At 44.3% G+C, this 23,092-nt stretch overlaps 2 protein-coding genes across 4 annotated transcripts in view; both read right to left on the reverse strand.

The window, feature by feature from the left end:
* The window catches only part of PPARA (peroxisome proliferator activated receptor alpha), a 34,720-nt gene extending 24,197 nt beyond the window's left edge, over positions 1-10,523 (reverse strand). Inside the window, exons 1-2 of one of the 3 annotated variants that reach the window (XM_064654029.1) lie at positions 9,777-10,523; positions 7,407-7,533 (exon numbers count right to left, since the gene is read on the reverse strand). The gene's annotated coding sequence lies outside the window, so the exon portion shown is untranslated. Of the gene's footprint in view, positions 1-3,679; positions 3,699-7,406; positions 7,534-9,510; positions 9,690-9,776 lie in introns of those variants that run through there. The other 2 variants (XM_064654030.1, XM_064654032.1) reach the window with 2 other exon arrangements.
* A 1,046-nt stretch (positions 10,524-11,569) lies between these two features.
* Positions 11,570-23,092, reverse strand: part of LOC135413923 (uncharacterized) — a 193,153-nt gene continuing 181,630 nt past the window's right edge. The window contains exons 12-13 of the transcript XR_010430494.1: positions 17,807-17,963; positions 11,570-17,189 (exon numbers count right to left, since the gene is read on the reverse strand). The gene's annotated coding sequence lies outside the window, so the exon portion shown is untranslated. The remainder of the gene's footprint in view (positions 17,190-17,806; positions 17,964-23,092) is intronic.

Consider the following 23,092-nt stretch of genomic DNA (forward strand, 5'->3'; position numbering starts at 1 on the left):
TCTCAGATTATGAAAAGTGCCTGCTCAACAACCTTCTAACTATACCCTGATATTCTACAGAGACCTCATTTGTTGAAGGATAAAGACATGTGAGGGTAAAAGGCAAACAAAAATTGTATTTCAGTGTGGTAACCAAATGATTATCTCCAATATAATCAATTTTTGAAGCAAATAAAATGTAAACCCCTTGCTAAGTCTCCTGCAGAGAACATTTTACTACATATGGTAAAAATAAACTTCATAGGATAACAAATTAAAGACATCTGTGCAACTAGAATTGTCAATTAAAATAATAATCTAATACATACAGAGGCAGTGCCAGGCAAAATTTTTGGCCATTTTCCATTAAACATATTGACTGTGCTGTTACATAAACCTCTCACTCAGAAGTTTTACTTGCTCACATGCTTGATTAAAAAAAAATAAAAACAAACAAACCAACACAAGAACATGACTGTTCTATCAAGAAAGACATCATAATTTTTACAAGCACAGCTGTCTAGTAACTCTTTCTAACAAATATGAAATTTCAGACATACTGTATTTATGAAAAGACATAAAAACAATTGTCACTAACTTAGAGTCAAACAAGGCCTTTAATGCACTTTCTGACACTTGATACTATTTCATCAATCTTTAGGGTTCATGTAAATGTATGGATAACTTAAAATGAGTTCTTATAAACTAGGAGATAAGAATCCCTTTTGTTTTCTATCTGCAGACCTTTATGTGTGACAGCAATTGGTATATATTGCTGACAATACCTTATTGGCAGCAACATACTCTTTAGAACTTAGAATCCTTGCTGTGTTATAAATAAAAATACCTGCCTTCAGCTGAAAATTACAGTAAAATGAAGGATAAGAAATAATTACCTAATCTTTTGTTCTCTGAGCATATTTAATATTTTGGTATGATTTCAACCTTGCTTATTTGACAGAAGAGCAAAGGACTGATCCTGTGAAATAAATACTTTAGCTAAATACAACCTAATTCAAGGCCACATATCAGACAGGTGCCAAGTAGTTCTGAGTTTACTGAGCAGCAGTGAAGTTTTTGCAATTGTTTAAACAGCATGATAAAAGCTGGAGAGCATCGACAGTACCCAAATTCAAAAAGCAGCATTCATGGGTGTTTACTACTGCCAGCATTACAACACTGGGGAAAGGATAAAAAAACAAACAAACAAAACCTTAAATTAAATTAAAACTTTGGGGAGAAGGATAAAAAAGCTTTAATTTCTGTTCTTTGCTCCCAGAGACCCCACATTTCCCCAGCACTGGCACTCCTGCTGTGCTGGGATGGCTCCCTGCTCCCCTCCCTGGGCTGTGCTCTCGGTGCTCCCTCCCCAAAGCTGCTGGAGCTGGTGCAGCCCCTGCTGCTGGGGGCTCTTGTCTCCTGTGCTGGTTGGCACAGGACAGGCCAAACAGAACAGGGAACTCTGGAACTCCTATTGCCTCACTTCCTCAGGAGGCTCAAGAACGGGTTTTCCTTTCTTCTCCCAAGCTACCAACTCCCATAACAATCAGAGGACTTGAATGCCTTTGCAGCCATTATTGCTTTCTGTGATTTGCCAAGGCTTGCAGGTTCAGAATTACTGGGTGGAGGGAGAGGACAGCAGACCATTCTGCATATACCTGACAGGTAACTAGTCCAAAAGACATGAGAAAACAACCCTGAAAACAGCTTTCAGTATAGCACTTTTGGAGCATAACTCTCTTCCAAGACAGATCTGGACTTTTGCCTTCTTCCCCCCCATTTTTTTTCCAGTTCATTTTCAGTATTTGTTTTATATTTACTAGGTCCTGTAGAACACATAAGTGCTCAACAGGTGCCTGAAGTTATGTCAGTATTGGATTATTCTACAATTTCCCAGACCTGGAACTCACTTGGACTCCTAATCACATACTTTATTAAGAAAAAGATAATTGGCTGTCCTTGAAATAGTGGTGAAATATTCACTTTGGCTGAAAATTTCTGACCCCTGAGCAAAAATACTAGTTCTTACAGACATCTTAATGGTAACATTCTTCCTGAATAAAGAGCTATTGTTCTGGAACAATACTTCTAAATCTAAAAGGAGAGGGGAAAAAAAGAAAAAGATAAGTTAAAATTACTTAATGCAAAAGGCTGAAAGATGATTTGGTGTGTTTCACATATTGATTTAAGATTGTGAAAAGCTTCAGTTGAGTCTTACCTGCCTTTTAATGATAACTTAGGCCTTGCAACTCCCCATTGTTAGTCTGCCTATTCAGATACAACTTCTCCACCTCACAAACTCCCAAACTTTGCGACCCTGATCTCGTTACACAGGTCATGCCTAGAAAAATTGAAATAAAAAAGCCCACAGCTTTGCATCTGTACCTGTCCCTGCAACAGCTCTCCTACTTACGACCAGCATTCCTTTAAAAGGGACACGAAGTCTCTTAGTTTTCTCTTTTTGTTTACAGCTTCAATTCCTACATCTAAGCTCGGGCTCCTTCTTGTTTTGGCTCGGAACAAAGTCCAGTTACTTCGGTGTTTCATGCTGCAACTTTCATTTCAAAGACCAATAACAACGAAAAATACCTTTCTGCCTCAAGAGTGCCCCCTTTCCGTCTCCCCATCCCAAATCTCAGGTTACAGTTTGGGCTTTGCCCTGGCATGCTCCTTCCAACACTCTTTCATCAGCCATATCAGCCAACCCCAAATCACCTCCTTCACCCCCTGGGGCCCTGCAGCCTCCCACCCCAGCTCCTGCAGCGCCTGCACAGCTGCACCATCTGCAGCCCCCTGCATGATTCATCACCCACCACAACAGACTGGGATTATTCACTGTTTGAAAAGCTACAGAGCAATTTACATCTGTTTCTGGAAGAGATTCAAGAAGCCTGAATTCGCCTTCTTAGCAGAGAACACCACCACTGTGTATTTTCAGTGGTTTTATTTCACTGATAAACTCTATTCCCTTGCCCAGACATAGTAACATGACTGATTTGATAAACTAAATTCAGCTTAACAGAAGAATTTATATCCTATCAAAAAGAATGACCCTCAGACAAGGTGTAACAGATTTAGGCCCCTTCTGCTTGCAAGTGTACTTTTGCAAACTGAGTCATTCCAATGGGCTAGCTTTCACACTCTTCTACTAGCACAAAAAAATGTAATGTCTTCTATAAACAGCACCTGGAGTTGTGTAGTTTACTTATTCTTCATTGTGCTACTATTTCACTCATTCCTTCAAAGTATTTTTACAGGCTCTTGTTGCTCAGTTATTACACTTAAATAAATACACAAATAAAACCTGCTAAAAATAAACTAACTTCAATTTAATGCCATGTCACAACTCAGAGCACCCAAAGTGGAATGAGAAACAAAATTCTTTCACTTTTTGTTTTGTTTGTTTGTTTGGGTTTTGTTTTGGATTTTTTTTGTTATGACAAAGGCCTTCAGTTTTAGTCTGATAACCTAGACATCCCTACCTTAAAAAGTTTTTCTTTGCAATAAATGTATCGCACAAAAACAAAGTTTACAATGAATTAGCATTGCTGACAAGAGCCTTGGCAACTGGCATGAATGCAATTAATCTACATTTTTTGGCAAATGGACATCAAGTACTTGTACTTGCAAGCTCCTGACACGACAGATAGAGGATATTCTTGGGACACATGACTTCACAGCTCTAAATCAGGTCACTCACTACAGCATGGAGATCACAAGCCCCACGCTCCTGCGAGACCCAAAAGTGCTAAAACATAAGCGATTCTTTTCCTGCCATTATTGTCCCGGCTCATCCTTCCCATGACACAAAGGGTGTCTGGTTACCAGTTTAAGGGCAATACCAGCATTGCCACCCCACTCCTTCTAACTGAGGAAGCAGCTGAATTGCAGAAAGGTGGAACTAAAACATGAGTCCAGGGAAAGAGCCAGGATAAGAAAGCCTGTTTAAAAAGCAATATATGTACTTTCATATTCCAGTTTTACTTCACTTTGTAAGGCATTTCAGCCGGCTTGAACCAGACTTTGGAAGAGCAGGTATGGGGACACAGCATTTCTCTGCAGAGCCAAACTGAGTCATTGATTGCAAAATAATGTTACCTTAAGGGTACTTAGACAAGCTTAAGTAACGTAAGAGCTCCCTCAAATCACAAGGACATCCCTTCCACAGGTCCCCGCACCTTCCCTCTCGCTCCTCCCTTCCCAGCCACGCCACCCCCCGTGCCTGCGCTGGCTGCCGCCCTTGGCCACCCCGCACCAGTACGGGAGCCCAGAGCGGGGCCAGCCGAGTGCCAGTGTCCTCCCGGAGCCCAGAGCGGGGCCAGCCGAGTGCCAGCGTCCCCCGGGAGCCCAGAGCGGGGCCAGCCGAGTGCCAGCGTCCCCCGGGAGCCCAGAGCGGGGCCAGCCGAGTGCCAGCGGCCCCCGGGAGCCCAGAGCGGGGCCAGCCGAGTGCCAGCGTCCCCCGGGAGCCCAGAGCGGGGCCAGCCGAGTGCCAGCGTCCCCCGGGACACCGCCCTGGACACCACCCCGGGCACACCGGCCTGGCCCGCTCCCAGGAACACCCCGGGCCGGGAGCACAGCGCTGTGCCGGGAGCCAGGCGCAGCCTGGGGAGGAGCACGGCTGTGTCCAGCCCCGAGAACAGTCCCTGGCACGGGTTATTCCCCGGGCAGACACGGCCCCGGTGAAACCATTCCGTTCCCTGAGTAACACGGGAAAACCAGCCAGAGAACAGACCCCCGAGGGGCTGCAAAGGAGGGACAGAAACACACGGGTGGTGTGGAAAGAAGGGGCCTAGATCAGACCTGTCACGCTCTGTAACCACATTTCTTGCTGTAGTCTATATCTGCAGGGCTAACAGGAACAACAGAGAGAGGAGACATCCTATTTTCTGTCCGGTTTGCATTTATGTGCTCATTCATACACACACACACCCCGCCATGTAAAAGAGAAATCGAATGAATGAAAGCTGAAAGCTGAACAATTTTATTCTTAAAGGCTAATCACTTCTACATTTCCACAGGATTTATTACAGGATTTATAATCTTGAGAAAATGCAACTCCTTGTAAATTCAGCTGGAATTATGGCAGCTCGGTATGCTGAGAATCAGGTGCCCAAAACGTACATTTAAGTTGAACATTTGACAGTGTTTTGAAAACGTGGGCATGTTTATGTGCAGTTATGTCTGTGTGGCAGCACAGAACACAACAGGTACAGCTGCTGCTTTTTTCAAAGGCAGCATCCTGTGCTGCTTGTCTCTTACTTACAAGGTACCAAGGCTGCTGCCTGATTTGATCAGTCTGGCCTGCTTAATTGCACACAGCAGTCTTTTATCCTGAGGGGGGTAAGAATAAATAAATTTCACTATATATATATATATATATATATATATATATATATAGTAATCTTCCCCTGAAAACTGCCAACGAGGCAACAAGTCACTATGACCTCTGGGCTGCAATTAATTTTATTTTAACATCAGAGTGAGTGCATTAATGGACATCTGTGCTGGAGCACTCCCCAGCCCTAGGCCAGAAAGCCACCAGGCACTGCCTGCTGATGAATGCAGGAGTCTCCAGAGAAGTCTCCTGACACAAGGCCCACCTTCCCCCTCACACATGCTGCATAAAGATGGGGGGAGTTCTTTTGTTCAATGGCACCCTGCCCCACAACTCCAGTGTCAGGTACTTCACACCATTCTTGCTGAAGCAGTAACACTAACAGCAGGGTAGGACATATCATCACTAATTCAAGTCTTCACTTCCAAATAGGTGTTGCAAACACACAAAAGTTCTTCTTACCTTCTGAACATTCACATTCAGTGGTTTGTTCTGTGATTTGTCATATCAATCATTTCCAGTAAATAATTATTTACAACAGAACAGGCACGTAGCACTTATTTGTGTAACAAAAAAAAGAATGGCAATACAAGCCTGTATGCAAATAACAGTATTCACTCAGCCTAACAGTGCTGGCTGCATGGGTGTATACAACAAAACAGTAATCCTGCCTCCAAACCTTAATCACAGGCTGTGAAATAGTTTCAAATGATCAATTTTTACGATCCTTTTTTTTTGTTAAATATAAATAACAGCAAGTTATTATGGTACCATTTTTTAATGTAAAATACATCAAACTCTAAGCTATCCATAATGATACATTCTCTCAGCTCCAGGATATTACACACTCACAGATGAGTAAGGTGTTACTCAACCTGCACTTCATCTGCACACCAAACAGCATTTCTGGTTTCCTTCTATGTACTCACCAACAAACTGAAAACAAACTAATGAGATACCAAAAAATGAAATATGAAAATATTGGACTAACTCGCTTTCACATGTATTTCATCTGCCTGGAAACAACTTCAGTAGCTGCTCACTCCTCTGAGTTCCTCAAGGCAGATACCTTTTTGAACAAGTTTATTTTACTATTTGGAAAGATTGAGTAATTTCTCAGTTTATATATTTTTTAAAAGCCATGATAGTATATCAGCATTTCTAGAAGGGAATGGGTAATTTGCCAAATGCTGGCCACTCCACTCCTAGTGTTTCCACAGGCACAAGACAAATTGAACTTAAACCAATAAATTTAGAGGAATATCGTACCAGAGAACAAACTCTGCCTCTTTGGTAACTTGCATCTTTCAATCTCCAAAGTAAAAAAAAATTCAACCCCATGTGGATTTTAAGACCCAGTAAAGACCCACACAAACTACTCACGTACCAACTCAAGCCTCAGTCAGCACTGGAATGCCAGAGTTGTATTTTATAATTTGTATTAATCTGTGCACGAGAAGCCCTTCACTGGACACAGAAATTACACTTCCTAGATATTTAAAGACACATGCAATGCACTTATAAATAAATACTGTTTCATAAGCAGAAACTATGAGAACTGGTATGAGGAAGTGGAGTCAGACTTGGCAACATCTCAATGCCACATGCAATCTGGTCACACAACAATCTTCTCATATCAATTCAATGTTTTTAAGACATGCCAAATATCACACTCTTTCAGAGATTTTAGTTTTATTTTGATGATTTAGAGCCTAACCCTACCAGATAAGTACTTTTTAATTCAGTGAAAAAAATCAGCATTCTGCTTCATAACAAGTTGTTCAATATTTAATTTGACAGTGAAATCCTGATCACTCTACTTCTAAAATATTAAGAATTCAGAATTCTAATAACTATTGCCTAAGACCATAGTAGATATCAGAACATAAGGAAGTTTTACTTCTCTGCTCTCCTGACTGTGCTACTACTTTCTGTTTATCAATTATTTATTGGCACTGCTTGCTGAGATTTCTTTCCTTGTCAGTTGACTATACATTAATCACTCCTGACAGCGATTCTACCCCAAATGTTTGTTCTCCCTAGCTGTTCAAGAACAATGCCAGGACAGCCTCCAGCCCACATATGTACTCACCACTTCAGGTAGTATCTTGCAAGGCTGTAACAGAAGTTCTTTTCCAGAATCTGTTCCCTTTCCATTTCATGTGCACATTGGTGATAACAAGTGGTTCTTCATCAATAAAAAGCTGCTGACATCTTTTCTTAAAAAAATAAAAATAAAGAGTCAACAAAATTTCCCAAAGCTTACTATTCTGATTTTATATTGAGATGATGTAATTTAAGGCTTTTCAAAAAATATTCCTTAATGCTTCTGCAGGAAAAAAACGCTGTCATTTCACTTGGGCTAAAATTACATTTTAAATGATTGAGGCTTTTAATACATCACTAGTTTTACAGCAGGACCACACTGACATCTAGCTAACTAGGGAATATGACTAGTATATCCCAATATCATTCTGATCTTTTTTCTTCATACTAGAAAAATTCAAAACCACTCAACTAAGAATATTATAGTGAAAGCTCTGTGCTGTTTTAATTATCTGTTCTAAAGCAAAATACTCTTACTCATAAGGAGCATTCCCACAAACGTCCAAGTCTTTCAATGGACAAACTGTTATGGTTTCCAAGGGGCATAAGATGTCTTTGCAATGGGCCTTTTAAGTACCATTTACACCCCCAAAGGTACAGATTTTGCTTTTATATACTTTACAAGGTCCATTAAAAACAACAACAACAAAAACTATACATACCTCTAAAATGCCAAAAAATAAAGATTTGGGGAGATTTTGAAAGAGCAGTCAGATTAAAAGAAAGTTAAAATTCCAAAATTCTTTAAGGAAGTATGCTTGAACATATAATAAATATGAATTCATTTATCTTCCAAAACAAGTGTGGTGTCCCCTTTTTTCCCCTTGCAAAAATATGCAAGAAAAACAGAACTCAAATCTCAGCAGGAAAGCTACAATAAACTAAAGAGAAAAATAGTGCTGTTTGCAATTCTGAAGTACAAGCTGTTCTAAAAAGAAAAAATACTAAGAAAAATTCCTGTGCCCTCCTTGTCCATCTTGGGACAACAGTGAGCATTATAATCCATATTCTAGAACAAAATAAATACCTTAGGCCATATATCCTACTCTCCTGTAGGACATAATTTCCCCTAGTATTTTTATAACACTCCACACGTGAAATATTAAAAGCATAACTGGACGAAATCACAACTGAAATGTAACCCTCTCTCCCATGGTTTAAAATTCATTATAGCATTTATGAAGACTGCAGGATTAACAGGAAATGAAGACCTTAAAGAACCACTGAAAAGCAAATGACAAAACCACCAGGTGTTTGGGATGTGCAAGTTTGCAGTAGGTGGCCAGAACTCCCTGTGCACCTGACTGCAGAGGATGACAGTCAATGTAAAGTAGCAAAAGACTGATAAGAATTTTTTTTGGACCACACTAAGAGTTCCTTCCAAACATGGGAAAAGGGAGGGCGCATGCTGCCTGCACAGTTCCACAAACCTCTGATAAGGTCTGCACACCCTCATCCTTCCAAAACACCACATCGTGTTACTCAAAATCCCCAAATCTGCCACTAAATTAACTAGGAGCTGATGGCCCCTTGGCAGCTCACACCAGCTAACAAAGGTTATGACACTGGTTTAGCTTTGAGCAGACGTGTGACCACATCACATGAACCACAACTGCCCTTGGTTCCAGCATGAGACCAGGTAACCTCAGTGCTCAGTCAGGGATTCAGAATTCATAAAGGAAACAGTTTTTATAGCTGATTGGCTTTGCTGCCTGCAAAGCAAATATCTAAAAGTGACCACTGCAGAATGCCAATGAGAAAATCTGTGCATGTTCTGTAACAAGTGCAGTTTGACCACCACTTTCCTTCACAACAAAACTTATGTGACACCCCTATTAGTGCAGTACTACTAAGACATCCAATGCCACCAAAGTGCCAGACATTATCATTGCAGATAATCGTGTCTGATGAATCCTGTACTCATACTACTTCCCTCAGCGAGCTTAGGAACAGCTACCCGTGTTACTGAGACTGTGCCAATCTTAATATAAATACAAGGCAATACGTCTTCGCGCTCTTTTCCATCAGTACTTCTGGAATGCCTTCTGAAGAGCAAGTGGTCAGCCCCGGAGGGACAACCAAGAACTGACCAAACCAGAGAGCCCCCACTCCTAGGACAGAGGGCTTCCCTCCGAGCGGCCGACCGGGAACAGCACAACCCGCCTGGCCCAGCCAAGCCAACAGCGGGAACCTCCAGGCTCGTACTTTCTGCCCAGTGCCCGAGTTCATTCCAGGTTAAGGACAATCCAGATGTGCCCCATTTAGGACACATGACAGTTGCCAAGCAGCACCCTGTGTGACGGGACATCGACCCCCCCGTTCCCCGCTCCCCCGGGTTCCCAGGCTGGCTCTTTACCTCCGCCCGCCCGCGCTGGGCCGGCTCTGCCCGTCCCGCAGCCCTGGGCCCGGTCCCCGCAGCCGGCGGCCGGCGCCGAGCCGAGCGCGCAGCGGGAGCCGCTACAGCATCTCCCCGGGCCGGCTACCTCCGCCCGCTGCCTCCGCCGCTCCGCCGAGGGCTTCGCACCGCGGGGCGAGGGAGATAAGGAGCAGCGAATAGCGAGGGAGGGGAGGAGAAGAGAGGACAGGTCATTAGCAAAGCCGCCGCCGCGTTAGCGAGGCGGGGCCGTCACCAGCCCCGGGCGGGCGCTCCCGCCTCCTCCCCGGAGCCCCGCGGGACTCGGGCACGGCGGGGCGGGGGACGCCCTTAGGGCAGTACCGTGCATCGCTGCCCCTGCGGGCTGCGCTGCGCCGGGCCGGGCGGGCACCGCCGCGTCCCCGGCTGCCGGCGAGGCGGGACCGGGGTCGGGACCGGGACCGGGACCAGGGCGGGAGCGGCCGGTGACAGGTCCCGGAAGTGAGGTCGGCACACACCTCCCGCCGCGGCCGCGCGCCATTGGCGGGGCGGGGGCGGCCCCGCTGCCCTCGCACCCCGCTCAGTCCTCAGACCCCTCACACAGTCCTCAGACCCCTCGCACCCATTTCAGTCCTCACACAGTCCTCAGACCCCTCACCCTCATCTCAGTCCTCACACAGTCCCCTCAGACCCCTCACCCTCATCTCAGTCCTCACTCCCCTCACAGCCGTCACAGTCCTCAGACCTCTCGCACTCCTCACGGGCCCCACAGTCCTCAGACCCCTCACAGTCCTCACTCCCCTCAAACCCCTTACAGTCCTCAGATGCCTCACACCCTCCCCTCAGACCCCTCACAGTCCTCACTCCCCTCAAACCCCTTACAGTCCTCAGATGCCTCACACCCTCCCGTCAGACTCCTCACAGTCCTCACTCCCCTCACAGCCTCCCCTCAGACCCCTCACTCCCCTCACTGTCCTCACACCCTCCCCTCAGACCCCTCACTGTCCTCACACCTCTTACGCTCCTCACTCCCCTCACACCTTCCCCTCAGACCCCTCACAGTCCTCACTCCCCTCACAGCCTCCCCTCAGACCCCTCACTGTCCTCACACCTCTTACGCTCCTCACTCCCCTCACACCTTCCCCTCAGACCCCTCACAGTCCTCACTCCCCTCACAGCCTCCCCTCAGACCCCTCACTGTCCTCACAGCCTCCCCTCAGACCCCTCACTGTCCTCACACCTCTTACGCTCCTCACTCCCCTCACACCTTCCCCTCAGACTCCTCACAGTCCTCACTCCCCTCACAGCCTCCCCTCAGACCCCTCACTCCCCTCACTGTCCTCACACTCTCCCCTCAGACCCCTCACTGTCCTCACACATCTTACGCTCCTCACTCCCCTCACAGCCTCCCCTCAGACCCCTCACTGTCCTCACACCCTCCCCTCAGACCCCTCACTCCCCTCACACCCTCCCCTCAGACCCCTCACAGTCCTCACTCTCCTCAGACCCCTTGTTGCCTAAAATGGAAGAAAAGAACCCTCAGACCCCTCACTCACCTCACATCCCACCGGCCTTGGGTCCCTCTGCGCCGCTGCAGCTTCACTGAGGTCCGGGGCGAAGGTAGGCGAGCCTGAGGCACCAAGACTTTCCATCAAGTGTGTGCCCGCCTGCCTGAGGGCAGGCGAGGGGGGACCCATCGCTGCACAAAAACACTGCTGGCTTTCCAAAATCACGGAAGCGCGTGTTCGCCTTCACATTTGCACTTTGTTCAGGGAAAAAACCCCCAAAAAACAAACTTACAAGAAAACCCACTTTATCACTGACCTGAGTAGTCAATGGCACAGTGCCGGGAAGGTGAAACATGAGTCGCTTCAGATGTTTCCAATGGGAAGTTGATTGAGGCCCAGAAGGGAAAGGAGAGCACTGTCCTGAGGGCTCAGCGCCCCTACTGCAGTGAGCACCACACTGAATTCCACAAATGTCTCATAAATTTAAGCACACGGCCCTGGACACCAGAGCACTTGGTGGAGGAACAACAGTAACAGCAGAGGCTCAAAACCCCCAAAAGCATGGCTCATACCAACCAGCAAAAGGCAACAGAAACACCCCAGAAAACAAAGCTAATGAAAGCCCTCACATTTATTTTAACCTTTTTAAGACTATTTCAAGCTGGTTCTGGTCACAGCCCAACTTCTCAATCACTAGTGCTCCTCCAAGGTCTGCTCCAAGCCGGGACAACACCCAATGCCACAAGAATAATTTGATTTAGTTGGTAAATTCCCAGTTTTAACATCTATGTATTTCCTCCCAGTCTGTGTGTAGCAGAGATCAGCTGATAACAAGCATCAGGGACTATTTCCATTAAAGATATTATCTGAGAAGACAAGTTTTTCATTCAGTTTGGTTCCTTCCTTCCTTCCAACCTGTTTCCCCTCACGCGTGGGCAAGGAAGCTGTGGAAACTGAGGACATTTGTATGAGTTTCCATACTGAACTTTCCGATTGGGTTTAGGAGGTCTATTTGCAAGTGTGCTCGTATTGCTGGTCCCTGAGGTGACATGGCACAAGCACTGCAGCACAATTCCCCAAAGTAATATCTTGGCATGGATGCAGGCTTTTGCCTCAGGAATATACACATTTTATGGATTCACCACTGTTGCCAGTGAGAGGCCTGCCAGGCTGGCTGAGCTTTATGCTAGCTGCTGAGCTCATCTCGTCCTGACTCACGCACAAGCACATCCAAGGCAGTAAAAACACAAAATATTTATTGGAATTTAAAATGAGTTGTGGGCTGTTTCCTGTTTATGAGCTGTGGGCTTCTCGTCCCACACCAAATGTGTAGCAACCTCCGTCTTCAGCACGGTCAGCAGGGAGGGCTGTGTTACCCCAGACATGGAAGAGAGCTCTCTTAATCCCTGTATTGGAAGTGTTTCTTCTGAAGAATTTGGATACTTTTTGTCCATAAAAACTGCTGATGTTGCAGAAAGCATCTGTAGTGAAGGAGTAGAATCTATTCTGCACTTAAAATATTTGTACAGGAGACTGTACTGATTCCTTTTTTACTGAAAGAGCTTTTAAAGTGTAGATTACTGACTGGATTGTGTAAATTTGTATCACATTTCAAATCTTAATAACATAGTAAATATCATAAACATCCATTAGCTATTTAAATGTGCAAGCTTTTAGAAATCACAAATTAGATTACTTACTAGGCTTTTAGCTGGAATAAGATTTAATTAGTGTTATATTCTATTAATATGCAATAACCTTATTGCTATTGCCTAACAACTTGCCAGTTGTGAAACAAGCAGCCAGATTTGTGCAGTAGTTGATTTTCCATCTTTCCAGTAGCCAGCCAGCTTTGCCAGAGGTCTGCACAGCCACATGCAGCATTTCTGTCACAAAATGTTTTCCTTTGCAGAACAAAAATTCCTTTTCCTTTATTTAAAGGCCAGACATGGAGCCTCTCAAAACAATTCTGTGGGAGCAGATGAGCAGATCCAGTCAGCACAGACTCATTCAGAAGCCTGGGAGAGAGAGTACACCAGGAAAAACTGCCAGCACCTTCATCACCTCCTCCAGCTACAGGTAACACAGGGGAAGTGGGCTGACCCTGCACTCAGATGGTTGCTGTGGTTTCTCTTGCTGCTTTGATGACAAAGGGTTTAGCAGACAATGGGGCCTTGCTTATGCTGGGTCGTGACGAAAGATTTTCCCAAGAAGGTGGCTACAGCCACAGAGCCTCCCCACTCGGGTATTTGTTTGAACAGGCACTGCAGGCACCCAGTGTCGTAGCCAGCCCTTTATCAGCTGAAACAGCAGATATACAGTTCTGTTTGTCCTTGAGTGATTATTGAAGTTTTACAGAGCTAACGTGTGCTAAGTGAAAATTAATTTAACACCACTGAATTACTCTTCTTAAATGAGTAGAAGAGGCTGGACCATCACGAGGCAAGAAGTTTTATGAACAGAGGTCACTAGCAGAAGTCTAGAAAACTATCCAAGCATAATTTATGCCTTTTATGTATAATTTTGTGCACACTGAATCCTGCCCATTTGTGCCTCGTCAAAATATGTCAAAGCCAGAAGTCCCATGTGATAATGAACAGGAGATGGTTACTTCTGATTCATTTAATATACACAGTATGCAAATTATTGTTTAAAGAGCAATTCTCTCTAACCAGACCAACCCCGTTAAAAAAAACCAACAGCCAAGAAAACTGTTGGAGCAGAGGAGATCTGTGAGATGTATCCACCCTGAGCTTTCCTTAGGAAGCTCTGCCCCAGTAGAGCAGTTTGGATACAGAAATGTCTGTGCTGCTTTGCTTGGCTGTTGGTTTTAGGGCAGGCTGGATTTGCAGGTTGGCTTTTTTTCAGATGCACGTCTCTCTCCTGGATTAGAACAAAGCTCTAAGACTAAAGGTGATAAATGAAAACATTTAGATAAATCATAGGAGGCTCATCTGCCTCATTTGAATATGACAGGTTTTGGATGGAACCAGGATTCGAGTTACAGGTTTACACAAGTCTACTGTTCTGCAAAACTATTTAGACATTCTTTCTGTTTTGTTTTGTTTTTAAACCTGAGATTGTATTTCCCAACAAAAGAAGCAACTGAAGTTGTTACTTATAAATTTTCGTTAGAGATGTTTACCATGCCATCAACGTAAGGTATAGACCAGTCACTCAGGTAACTTCTACCTGTATTCGAAAGTTACTTTGTTCAGTACTTCTTCCTTATTAAAATAATTCATTATTTGTCAGAGTGTCAAGATCAAACGTTCCAGGTGTCCATAGGCCTCTTCCTGTGTCCAAAAGCCTTCAGAACAGTTGCATGTAAGATCACAGTGCTTTGACCTTATTAACGCTTCCTAAGCCAGAATGTTTGGCATTCCTCTCATTGCTCTTCTGGAGGAACCACAGGGGAAATGAGTGACTTGAAAAAAGTTTATGGGGCATAAGCAATTACTCTTATAACTCAACTGTGGCTTTTCTTCCCCAAATTTGCCTAACCTTCTCATCTGAGTTATTTCTTCCTTCAGTGTAAGATTCCTTTTCTATATGTTTCTTTTTGTGCTGGACACTACATTACCATATTCTGCAGGATTTAGCAGATTTATTTGTGGGGTTTGGTTTTTATCTCTGAGAACTGCTAAAAATCAGCTAGACTTAATATAATAAAACTACACGTTTTTAGAAAACAAGTCACTGCTTGGTATCTTGAACTGGATAGAAGTTTTGTTATTCTGTTACTGGGGTTGATTGCTCCTTCCTTCAATGCACATGGTACATGCCACAGTGTGACTGAAGGGATAACAGTTTCCTCCTATTTTCAAGTTTTTTCTATTATCCTTGGAAATAGATGCACTCTTAATTTAATTGCTTAATGCATTTTAATTTATTGATCCCTGTATTTCCAGTCCTTTGAACTGAATACTGTTTGAATGTTTCCTATTTCAAAGAAAGAGTTTCTTTCCTTATCCAGGCTTCTCACTGGCTCCTAGTTTTGTTTTGTTGGCTCTGTGAAGTCTTCACTGCCCCTTTTCCCCAGTCTCAGTTTCCCATTCGGTGTTTTATCTGTCTCACTGAGATTCTCTTGGGCAACACCCTTAAAATCTGTCCCTGTTGTCCCCACCATAACTCTGATTTGTATCTTACAAGCTGACTATTGCAACATCTCTTTTGGCCTTCATTCTACCCCCTCTCCAGCCAAAGCCATCTTTCGCTGACCCCTCTCAAGTCTCTTTACTGTTTACGTCAACTCTGTGCCCCCCTTTGATGTCTGTTTCCAATTCCCAACCCTTCTTTCCTGTAACACCTCTGTGCTCTCTCCTCTAAGAATCCTGCAGAAAACCTGCCCTTCCCCTGCAGAGCTTGTACGTGAGCATGACCCAGCAGAACACAGAGGGAAGGTAGAATGTTTGGTGGGTCGTGTTTCTTAATGCAATTATTAGTAACTTCTTGGTTTTCTCTTAAAAGTGTCTTCCTCTATTTCCATGCAGTGTGTGTGTTCCCTCACATGGCTCGATCAGCTTGAGCTGTCACTGGGAAATACTCCCAGCATGCTCCCAGCAGTGCTTATCTACTCTTGTCTGGCTTTAGTTGTAGCCTTAATGGAAGCTTCAGAAGTCTCTGTTTATGCAGATTTCAAGAAGGAATTGCTGTGAAAATGTCAGCTTGCTGCGATCTCATCTCTTTGTAAATAATTCAGTCCCAGTGCAGAAATTAAAACTGACGATGGCACTTCTGTTTGCCTTCGTACTCTGCACACCCCGGGCCAAGTTCTTCGTGCTCCAAGCACATCTGTTTAGGAGGGAGATGCAGTGATGTTACAGGCTGTGCTGCTGCCAGAGCACCCAAAGAGAGGCTCGTCTTGGTGCAAAGTCCAGTGGCTCCTGAGGGCAAGTTCAGAGCTAAGCTGCTGTGCTTTGGTTTGGAGCGAGGCAGTTAAAGGAAAGGACAGGTTGCTGCTGTGTCCAGAGTGGTAGCACGTGGCACTGGTGCTGTGTGTCCACTCAGTGCATTTCCCAGGGCTCCCCCAGTCAGTTTGGCAGTCCTCCAGGATCCTTCATACGAGCAGTTTCTTTGCCTTGTACTCACTTGCACTACTTACCGCTTGTACTACTTCCCCCCAGAGGAAGGGCAAGTATTGTCAAGTAAAAATGTTGAGTTTAGGTGCTTAGGGTGTGTAAATGTGAGACTTAGTCAAAGCAATTAGCTGAGTAACTTCAGCTTCAATTATTTTCCTCCCCTGTTTCCAGGCCATGACTAACACTTGCAGTGATACACACCCAGCCTTTTCCAGCGTTCACAACCAGTACACTGAGCGTTGGCCACAACGGCCTGGGATGAAGAACAACCACAGAGTCCATTTCTGAGCTCTCTGCTTAATCATTGCACATCTACAAGTCAAATTTTAAAACAAAAGCAACACACGTAGAAATGCTTTGTAGGTCTCAGTTTTTCCTTTAAACTTCGACTGTCCATGTTCTGATTCAAGTATTTCTCACTGTTCTTTACACTTACCAGCTTTGCTGTGGGAATAGGAGCTGCCCATAATTAAGTCCTAGATTTTTTTTAAACAAGTATTTCTAAAATTGTTTTAAGTGTTTGATAAAAGAATTTCTAAACAAGATGTTCAATAACACAGAAGGGGGAGGTCAGATGAGACTTGAAAACATATGCAGATTGACTGTGCTATAAAACAGATTAACAAGATCATTACTGGCTAGAAATTGAGGCTCGCCTCAGGCTGGCAGCAGAAAGGCCACAGTTTTCTGCTCCTGTGGCCTCAGAAACATCCCAACACCCAGTTCCACCTTTTTTGTCCTCATGCCACATGGCATCACTCCTCAATCTTCCCAATTCCAGCTCCTGGCAGGGCCATGCTGTGAACCAGATCAGGGGACCTGTTCCACTGAAAAATAAGAGAAAAAAGCATCAGAAAATAAAAATCATTTCACAATCTAATTCATGGCACACGCCCCACACCCTGGAGGTGGCACACTGTGATGGTGGAGCTGCACCACCTCCCAAATCAGCCTGGCATCAAACCCCAGTCCAGCCCGACCAAGGACACAGAGAAGGTGACTGTAGTAGCAGGGGATCTGAGGGATAAGGAAAGAGGGCAAAGGGCTTGTTTTGCTTAGAAGATGGCTATAGGGAACCCTGGAAAAACAGGCCATTTTCAACAGGATCATGAGGAGCAAAGCCAGAGGATGTCTGTAGGACTGGAGTGAGGACAAGTCCTGATTGTTTGGACATGAGGAATGTAAGCAGTGGCAGGAGCCCTCTGAGCCTGCAGAGCTGGGGAAGGACGTCACTGCAGCAACACCAAAGCATCAGCTGCTAACACTGTATTTATCCAAACCGTAAGGAACAATTTTAAATAAGAAGAGGTTTCAAAGCTGTGTTTAGCTAGAAGATCTGTGTGGGAGAGGGGTGGATACCTTTGGACTGTGTTAATAATTAAGTGGAGGAGTGTGTTATAGCCTATGGAATGGACAGCATGGTAGTAAAAATACTGTGACTCACCGAAGCTGGAGGTTAGCAAACAGGCACAAGTAAACACAATTGCACATGACAGATCCTTGTGCACCTAGGCCCATCTCTCCTCAGTGAAACCAAGGTTGAGATGCTCCGGTCACTGCTGGAAACCTCAAGGCCTCATGGAAATCATTTGATAGTGAACCTGCAAGAAATAAAAATTGTCTTGTTCAGAATTAGATGAAAATCCAGCATGTTTCCCAAAGCTCTCCTATAGATTTGCAATATTCAGTGTATTTTCCACTTTTGTTCTCTTAATAATCCCTGAGCTAATGTCTTGCCAGTTAAAAAAAAAATACATGAAGAAACCTTCTTTTCTTGGATCATTTCACTCACTCTAAATGCAGTGAGAGCCAGAAGAAAAATCTGGATACATGGTTTGAAAGCAACAACTGCAAGAACTTTTCTAAGCAGCAGGCCTGTGAAGTCTGCTTTTCTGCATACTCGTGTCATCAGAGGTTTAGTTTTTAACTGAGTTATTTTAAAGGGCTTCCCCCATGCCTTAAAAAAGTTATCAGCTTTTGCATATATTAATATAATTCTCTCCCCTTCTCCCTGTTTACCTCCTGTTTATGGCTTGAGGTACATTTGGCTCTAGAAACTGGCACACAAAATCCATAAGGTCTGAATGTACAGCAGCAAATATTCCCAAGCTGGTCTCCTGCCAGCTGACCACCTCTGGGGGTGCACATACACTGGTTGTCTGGGTTCCCCATTCCCATAGCCAGGGCTGGAGACCCAAGGATTCCCAAGGCACTGGGGAATGCTGAGGACAGGACAGGCAGATCACTGATGCTGTTCCAAACGAAGCCCAGTACGAGCAGCATCACACAAGAGCAGTTAATTAGAGCTATATCACAGTGTTTTGCATCCATTTAGAGTTATGTTACCAATTGCAGTTGCTTTGATTACCTAACTCATCTGCGTGTCACTTTCCAAATATTTGTTAGAGAACACAAAATATTTGCTGTTTATCCTGGGGTTCAGCATTACAAATGTTTAATGTCCAAACTGGGATTTTCAAATGTATCTGATATCTCAGTATACCTCCAGTTTATTTCTATTTAATCTGGAAAGAAAAAAGGTCTCGTCAGTATATACCTCCCCTGCCTGTCTCATCCTGAAATGTTTACACTCTGGGAGTTTGTTGGAGCTGTGTAAAAGGTAAAGTGCCCTGTCACTGTCCCACGTGTCAGGTTTGTCATCGCACACAGACATGCACAAAAAGCCTCTGATGCCCCATACCCAGACAGGTACCTCTGCCACTGAGAACAGGGCTGAAGGCACAGCACTGTTATGTTATTGCAGGGCAAATGAGGGCAGATTAACTGGGGGTGTGAGCGTGCTGACATCACCTAATTACTCGGTGGTAGAATCACAAGTGCTGTCTCTCCGCTTTGGATTGTACAGTTAGATTAGCTATAACCTATGACTGTGCTCTAAGTAAAAACAAACCCAAGCCTTTTTTTTTTTGACCCAGTAAAGCTTCAATTACAACACAAAGTGAAAAAACGTCTCTTTTTTTCTTATTAAGGGCAATGCCACAGGCTAATGTTAGGAAACTGAGCCAGGAAGAAATCCTCAAAGTGAGGTGTCACAGGCTGCAGATCTGCACTTTAAGGTGTTCTGGCAGCTCAGCACTGCTGAAAATGGAAAATCCCACTCCCTCCTCCTACCCTTCCTTCAGGCACAGGCTCCACCATTTACCTTCTCTGGGCTTTGGTGTATTTGGTTTTTTCAAGCCCCCGAGAAGACTGGCCAGTTGTCTGTAGGTGAGTGAGTTGTACTGCCTCACCTGGGAGCCACGAAGACCAGAGGTGGCACAAGGGCGAGGAGAGGACACCGGAGAGGGCAGGAGGAACCCAGACCTTCCCCTGGCAGTTGCAATGTGTTACCTCATTTCACCTGTTTGTTAAACCACAGCTTGGAAGAAGGTGGTAAAGGCCACTCACTCTGGATATTTAAAAACAGATCAGAGTGGTTGAAACCCCTCCTGGGTCCTTTGGTTTCCCACTGCACCAATACTGGTTTTATTCCTCTTTTCTTCCCCCATCTTCAAAGCCCTGACTGGGGCAATGTCTCTCTTAACAAGCACCCTCTGTCCTTTCCTGCTCTCTTTGTATCAGTCCTTCAAGCTCTATTTCTTTTGCAAATTTTTTTTTCTAATTAGTCAACTCTTCATTGACTGCTATAAATGTAATTATACTCGAATTCTTGCTCCTGTTTACCTCACTATTCAGTTCTTTGGGGCTAGATTTTAGCATTTCACTCAATTTTATACAGTGCTGTTTGCCAATGCATAGCTAAACATCCTAAGACAGCTTTGCAACTTTCATTTGCTCTTAGACAAAAAATTTGAGTCAGTCAGTATCCCACTATCAATCCCATGAACTATATGCAGAAAAATATGATTTATTACATAAATAAAGGTGAACTATACATTAAAAAACCAGACTGGAATACTGGAATCAAACTGTACTTAGTCCAGGCCTAATGAATCTCTGATTAAAAATAAAATACAGTGCTGATTTTTCCCCCCTAAATGCTGTAAAATCCTAGAAGAGCCCAGTTGGAACAATCAACAGTTTTTCACTGTTTTTTCTGTTTCTAGCTTTTACGTTTTTTCACTCCAGAAATAAGAACTTTACAGCTGGCACGTATATTACACTAATGATGCTTTGATTTAGAAATACAACTGACAGATGTTGAATTAATCTAGTCAGATCTGAGTTACCTTTGAGGCCTAGCTACAGTGTTTGCTTCTGGAAGGTATGCATGTTCTTTTTGTCCCCCCAGTTGGTGAAAGTCAGGCTGCCTTTCGACAGTGATGTTTCCTCAGGTATCCGCTCCCACCCCTGAACTGGAGAGATGTGTATTGTTCTATCAGACAATGTACTTGGAAATCAGGCTTAGATGTGGTTGCTAATCTGGTGGCCTGGCTTTTCTCTTCTGTAAACAGTGATAAATAGTTTCCAGTGGGCCCAAAACCAGCAAGGCTCTTCACTAAATAGCCTCCAGGCAGAATTGCTCTGTGTTGAAGGGACGACCCCTACATTAAGAGAAGTTTGATAACACAAACATCTGAAAACACTGAATGCTTCCTGCAACATACCCTGTGTGCAGCTCTCTGAACTGGGACAGCTGAACTGGACACCCCTCCAGCAGGAACAGCAGGTTGTACCCAGGGCAGCCTGTACCTGGCACGAGCTTTCTGATAAGCTCCTGGATACCAAAAAGATTATTGAGCAAATATGTTTGATACAGTAGGCTACTATCTTATATTGTTTTTTCCATTCCTGATCACAATCATCATAGCACTAGTAAAAATCAGGTTATTCAATTCTTTGTTGCTTCAAGAGAACGAAAACATAGTTTTAAAAGATATTCATGTACCTTAGGAAAAACCTCCGCCTTTATTGGCTGGATTAATCACTTGGAGCAATGTGCTAAATACACTGAGCCGTTCTTTTTGTGGAACACGAGGATCAAGCCTTGGTTCTTGGCAGCCACAGCGTTCATGCCGAGCATACTGGAAGCCACCGCTGTTAATTTTATTCCTCACGGGACAGCAGAGTGCTCCACAGCAAATAAAGGGACAGCTCCTCCCAGAGGGGCTGACGCTGCCGCAGCAGAGAACTCCCAGGAACTGGGGACACAAGGGTCACAGTAAAGGGCACCATGAGAGCTTGATGTGGCACCTATGTTTTGAACTGTGTGGGACCTGGCACGCTGCAGCCATTTTTAGGGGTGGTGTTCAGACTGAGGCTCAGGAAAGGAAAATCATGGACTGCTGAGACATACCAGATGCAGAGACACTGTGGAGGAAAGAAACGGAGACCTTCCAGTTGTACTCTTTGGACACTGAGGAACTCCGAGGGGGATGGCTATCGATATTTCCACCCTTTTGTGTCCATCAGTACCCTGCAACCTGTCCATCCAATACCCAGGAGCAGGTTCTACCTACTTTTGGGAGGGATTCTGGGACACAAAAGTGTTGGGGTTATTTCTGCCTTGCCAGATTCACTGCTGTAGAAGAGCCTAAGCCAGAAAGCTATTTTATAAAACTATAAAAACCAGCAAAATTGCATTCTTGCTGTCCTCTCATATCGCTGCCAAAAAGTATCCGTGGCAGCAAAACTGCAGCTGATGGGAGGTCAGTTCTCCTGCAAAGCACACAAACCAGTCATATGTTACCCCTTTGTCCTGAGTAACACATATGGATGCCTGTATTTCTTGTATATATTCCCCTCTGACTGATGAGCCTCCCCCAGCGACTGGGCGAGAACTTACAGAGAGAGGAAGGCAGAAGCAGGGAACACATTGCTGCATATTAACCCTTCTAGCATTACATGCATTAACAAAGCATCGTTTTCAGAAAAAGAAGAAAGACTAATAACCACCTGCAGTGGCTTAGCTCTACAAAGTGCAGCCATCTGGTGTGAGCAGAGCTACTCTTCCTACTTGTCAGCACGCACGGATGCCGTGCCCCGCTCACCCCAGGACTGTACAGTCAGCAGCGGGGTTTTTTAAGGATTCAGCCCTGCAGAAAACAGCTGGAACAAGTGCAGTTCTTTGGTACTCCTCCCTGTGCTGTTACTACTTTCCTTATCCGAGGCACCTTTTTGCCAAGTCCCTAGCAGAGGAGGGAAAGGGACTGCCTCTTCCTGCCCTCCTGCCTGGATACAGAGACGGTCACGGAGCAGTTTGGGTTGGAAGGGACCTTAAAGAGCATCTAGTTCAACCCTGCTGCTAAGAAACAAAGGAAAGGTTGTCCATGAGGATGAGCCATTGTTGCTATAAGAGTCCAGGATATACCAAGATGCTTCTAAACCTAGAAAAATGTACTATTTAAAAACCCCAAACAACCAACCCAATTACAGGGTGTATTGCAGAGATTTCAGGCCTGATGACAAATTAGTGGGAGTTTCATATAACAGGTGATATTTTAGACAGACATCTTAACACTCAATGTATTTACATGACTTTTTTGTGAGCACCATCTGCGTGAAATGAAGATGAGTGCCTACCTACTGAAATTATATTCACCCTTACTGGATAGAACCATTTTCTCTTGTTTAAAATATTTCTCCTTGCATTTGTCTTATGGCATTACAAGAACACAAATAAGTTGTTTCCCATAAACTGATTTTTTTTTCTTTAATCCTAATACAATTTTGTCTCTACAAATAAAAAATGCCCCCCCCCGAAATTATTTAAACCTAAAAATGAAATATTTTCTGTTTAAATTACTCTCTGGTTGGAAAGAAATGCTGC

This window comes from Pseudopipra pipra, chromosome 5 (assembly GCF_036250125.1).
Source record: "Pseudopipra pipra isolate bDixPip1 chromosome 5, bDixPip1.hap1, whole genome shotgun sequence".
NCBI lineage: Eukaryota > Metazoa > Chordata > Aves > Passeriformes > Pipridae > Pseudopipra > Pseudopipra pipra.